We start from the raw sequence: 5,867 nt of genomic DNA, 5'->3' as shown, positions 1-5,867 counted from the left end.
ACTAACATCTCTGCCTCGTCCACGACCTCTGCCACGGCCAAGGCTACGGCCCCTAACGGAAGATCTCGTCCCAGATACCATCCTACAATAATATCCAAGACACAAGATGCTAAAATAATCATGAAACATACTACTGAAATACATAGATAAAAGACACATGTTTTGCAAACAAGATATTTTCAGTTTTCAGTTTATCTATAATTTCAGTTTAAGTATAATTTCAGTTTTGAAGTTTTGAGTGTTGAAGTATGAATAAAATAGGTAACTAATAGTTTATATACAGTTTCAGTTCAACTAGCTTCAAGTTTTAGTTTAAGGTTTGCATTTTTATTCAACTAGTTAACACTAGTGGCGTTCCAATATACCCAGAGCTCCCAATGTAGAAAACTGGGCTCTGATACCAGATGTAACGCCCCGCCAAGGGATCCAAAAGAATTAACCTAAAGTTTCACTAAGTTTACTAAACATTTTTTTTTTTTTTTTTTTTAAAGTAAGAAAGTATGACATACACATCAAACAAATAGTAGCGGAAGAAATAACATGTAATCATCGACAAACATACATTGCAAGTTACATTTCTTAAAGATCCCAAGACGTTGAGTCACGTTTAAATTTAATTAATTCTAAGTCTAACAACTAACACATACATATAGAAGAATAATCAGAAACTCCAATATCCATAATATACATTTGTTCCGAATGCTCCTTGGCAAATTAATTTGGAATGCTCATTCATCCAAGTACATGTCACAGGGTATGAAAGGCTTAAAAGAATATACATATGTAAAGATCAAGATACAACATCCTCAAATCCATGATACAAAGTACAGTAAAAATATATGAAAATTATTCACCATACATGATACATCCATACATCCATAATGATAAAACATCTATCATAAAATCTAATCATCCATCATACTAATCCAAGAACATAGTGTAGGTAAATGCCAATCAGGAAAACTCCAGCCACGGTGACCACGGAACGGATCTCAATGGTAAGAGTAAAAGCACTACCACCCGACCGCGTGGAACCTAAATGGTCCACTCCCACCACGCTGAGGAGATAGTCTCAAGTCCCAAATAGGATAACAAAACCTATAATCATAAATACTTTCTAAGTCCAGGAGATCCTATAAGTATGCCAACTCAAGGGTTCCTAAAAAGATCGACATCTAAATCCCAGAGGTACCACAAGACACGTAGGAAACCTAATATGCAAGCGGGAAAGTGTCATCGCAAAAGTCATGTAGAAGTTACCCGAGCAATCCCTTAGGAATCCCGGGTCCCTACTGATCCTGCGGCCACTAGTATCCTCTCGTACTGACGAGGCATACTATGGTATGCAAGGTCGTAACCAAGCGTCCTCTCTACCCCATCCTAGTCGGTACTAGCACTCATGGCATGGGAGAGAACATACAATTATCTTATTAGGTTCATTTTCTCTCATTTAGTGTAAATGTTTTCACTTATTAAAAACGACTTACAATGGGTTTCTCAAGGCAGCCATTTAGGGCTCTGACCCGCATTGCAAGCCACTTCCCGACTCTACACATAGATAACCTACCCTAGCTCATGAACTCATAAATCAAAGAATCATAATAAAACCATCTCAGTCCTATGCGAGCAACTGAAAATATCATAAAAAGATAATCCACAAAATATATCAGTTCTTCATGAGCAACAGATAACATCAAATAGTAATCAAGTAATCACGACAGTTCTCTATTAGCAACTGAAGGCATCAATGATAAGTCACAAAATCCAATGGTTCTCTAATGAGCAACCAGAAAGTAATACAAGTATAACTGATCGAGACTCAGAAATGGTTAAGTTAGGTATTCTCAAATACATACATCTCAGCTTCACACAAGGAACTGGAAAGCAATCACAAACAGTAAACACAATCATGTCATAGAGCACTTCATCACATTACCATGGTCAGGTTTAAGAAAGATCGAGACCAAATCATCAAGACATCACATTCACAAACCCCGAGCCTTTGGTAACAACCTGAACTGGTCAACGCTAAACCAACCCCAAAACATTCAAAGTATAAAGACAACATCAAAGTCTCAGAGATTGGATCTGAAAGTATATTATTTAAGTTAAGGTAAGGTTTGTGATTTAGTTTAATGTCGAATTCAAGTAACAAAGTTTTCACAACTACCCTTTTTCGAATAACCCATTTCTATAATAACTTTCATTAAATCAATATCCAAATTTATAATTTAGTCAAATAAAATTCATTATTAATTAACTTAATTAAACTAATTTTAATTAAATTAATCAATATTCATTAGATCTAATTAATTATTTTAATCCCACTACTAATTGTTAATTTATTAATATTTAAACAAAATTATTAATAAATTAAAATCTACAACTATATCTATGCAATTAATATTTATTTATTAAATATTCAAAAAGTTTAATATATTATAAAAATTGAATATATTATAATTTTTATTATTTAAAATTTTTAATTAAATAAAATTTCGTTTTTTAATCATTAAAAAAAATTATATAAAAAAAAAATAAAAAAAAAATAAAAAACGGAATTAAATTCTTCCCCACGTTTAAAGCCCGTCGGCTTTGGCAGCAGGCCTGCGGTCGCAGGGCTTGCGGCGGCAGGTACTCTGTACCTGCCGTCGCAGTACCTGCGACGCAGGTACTGTCGGCCTGCGCCGACAGTGGGGGCGGGTACGAGGTAATTCCCTCCCCCCCACTATATAATATTTAAATATATTTTTTTATATATATATTTTTTTTAAAAATTTGATTTGATTTTATTCTAAACAATAAAATAAATTTTATTTTAACAAAAATAATTTTGTTAAATTCTTTTATTTATTTATTTATTTATTTATTTATTTATCTAGAACTTTTCAATTTCATTAAAAACAAAACCCTTATCAAATTAGATCTTAATTTCTAAATCAGGAAAAACAAGGGTTCTAATTAATTCATCCAGTCTCCATGGATACAGAAATTATTGACGAATAATTAATAGCTTCACAAGATTGAAAGCTTAAAACTTTTATAACAGAGAATTCATATCTACAAACCCCAGACACGAAGAAGGCAGGAAGGGATAATTGCAAATTTAATGGATAAAAAACACAAGACCCTACCTGATCCTGATGCTATTATGCAACCTCCAGAAAACTGTATGCGAATTCGCTCCTCTCAATAACCTTTCCCTTCGAGACTTTCTTCGTATCAGCGTTCTGAAATTTTCTTCCAAAAATTTTCTTCCTCCTAATTCCCATCCAAATTCCTCTCTCTAAAAAAATGAACCCCCAAAGTTGTGATAAGCAAATTCTCCTCAATTCGGGGCACTAATTGTGCGTTTACCCGAGAAGACTCTTTTCACAACTCAGTTAACTCAAATTAACTTTTATTATCTTTTCTAATTCTTTTGCATTCAACTTTCATGCACATTAAGTTGAATGATTAAATAACTTTATTTAAAATTTCACTTGACTTCAATTCTTAATTAATTTATTACTTTAAATCTTATGTGCACTTTTAAGAAATTAAAATAACATTATTAATTTTTATAATTTAATCTTTTAATTTAATTCTTATATTTAACTCATGTTTAGATCATGCGATCTAGAATTCTTAATAAAATTAATATCTTTCAACTTTTTTAATTTATTTTAGAACTTAATTGATAACATATTTAATTAATTTAAATAACAATAATACTTAGCATTTATTTAAAAATGAACTCCAAATATATTATTATTAAATTAAATAAATATTATCCTATTCTAAATATATCTTAAACTTTAATTTCCAACTTTAATTCTTTTATTTAATTAATTAATTAATTAATTAAATATAAAGATATCATAATAATTCCTTATTAAATTAAATCATTAATTTGTCTTTTTAATTAGACTTAATTAATAGAAAAATACACCAAGGACTCATAAAGCAACATACGAAAACCCATCATAGAAAAATACATACCACATCAAACAAAAAGGTTATAATCACAAAATTACATCATTTGATGCATTCGGAGGGTACTAACTCAGATACTTGTCCTAATTATCAATTAGGACAATTCGCTAGAGGGTTTAGGATTTGGACTTAAGAGTTTATCTCCCCTCTCTTACCATTGAGACAGTGCGATAGGGTACGCTCATCCTGACAATTCAGGGAAGTCGATACCCGGTACCTGCAACCTGCATAAAATCCACGCATGTACAAACACAATATTCTAAGCTAAACAGGCAATGGTAGGAAGTGGTGCATCGTGTAGATCCCGACTAGTAGGTGACTACGACTCCCTTCCTTAACCATATCAGAAACACCATACATAAATAAAACAGCACGCACACCATACACATGCAGTATGGGGTAAGTATCCATAAGAGGCACATGAAATAATAAGCCATCTAACTAATCATCATCGATAACTAAAACCATTGAATAATCATCATACATGCATGAAATATAGAGTACCAAGTAATCTCATCATATAATAAACTGAGTGTAAACATCATCTGATAATCTCTAAAATAATAATACTACTCATCAAACATAAATTGGCCTAAAAGAGTTTGGCAATCATAACATAAATGTAGCTCGAAAAATGTAAACTAGGGGCAGGCACTACACAATTATTTCTCAAACTAAGGAGCTAAAGGCTTCTTTCCCTTATGAGAAACAATTATCCAAAAAGCATCTTCCTTTGTGGATTATGGATGAAAAGATGCAATTAACTCCTTTGGAGGCGTTGTTATCAACGTGGGAGTGGCCAAAGGATAGTCCTTAATTTTATGATCAGCAAACTCACAATGAAAGAATGTATTGGGCAAGTTCACATACATGACATGTTGAGAGAAGGATTTTCCACCAATCTTAATGTCAGTTATCTCCATGAGTTCTTTGGTGAGATCAATTTCAACACTAACCCTCTTTTGAAGGTGGGCCTAATAAAAGCAGTTTGGTTCCATACAAACCACTTCACCTAAGGTCTAAGCAATATTTTGTAGGAAAGACCAACATAAAAAAGGCAAGTCAGGTACCTCAACCCAAATTAGGACTTAAAGCTTGTTTTCATCAGAGATTATAAAGTCTTGGGACTAAGGTTTAAGAAAAAGCAAGGAGTTGCAAACAAACCATGAGTCATTTTTTAGAACACCCTCTACATGAGAAGGGTTGCTAAAAAGAAAGGGGAAAAAGTTTATGGTCAAATTTTGGACTCCATCTAGGCAAACTCCGCATTGGAGCCATGCCTTGGTGACTCAATCCCACCCTACACTTTTAGAAGGGACATGACAAAAACATAGGCAATTAAAGTAAATCGTTCAAGCCATTCATGGGGTTTGTCAAAATTAGGCAATGACAAAACAACTTCAGGTGTAGCTTAATTCTTACCTTATGAAATACCTTCAAAACAAATTTCCTAAACTTTTTCTTGAAGGAGGTGTTAAGAGAAACTGCCGAATTAAAGGTGGCTGCAACATTTTAAAATGGGTAGCAAAAATTCCCATGATAAATACAGAATAAAATTACTAGCTAACATGCAATATAGAAACCCTAAATCAAACCTAGCAAGATGGACACGACATGCACTTGTAGAGCTCTCTCAATATCCAATGTTTACAAGCTTTAGATGTTTCGCACGAGGAAATTTAAAAAATAAATAGCTATCATTTTAACCATGACCATCTCTACACTTACATTCATAACGTTGGAATCTCACATTACAAACTTATAAATGTGAACATAAGCTCTTTCCATTTTGAGTTGAAGAATGTAAAAATAAACATCTTGCATATATTTCCATAATAAATATTCATATATCTTAAATATTGACCACTTGAAATATTTTAACAATTTAAATT

The sequence above is a fragment of the Cupressus sempervirens genome, chromosome 11 (assembly GCF_028749045.1).
Source record: "Cupressus sempervirens isolate cs-2001-9-10 chromosome 11, ASM2874904v1, whole genome shotgun sequence".
Classification (NCBI taxonomy): domain Eukaryota; kingdom Viridiplantae; phylum Streptophyta; class Pinopsida; order Cupressales; family Cupressaceae; genus Cupressus; species Cupressus sempervirens.
This window is presented reverse-complemented; position numbering follows the sequence as displayed.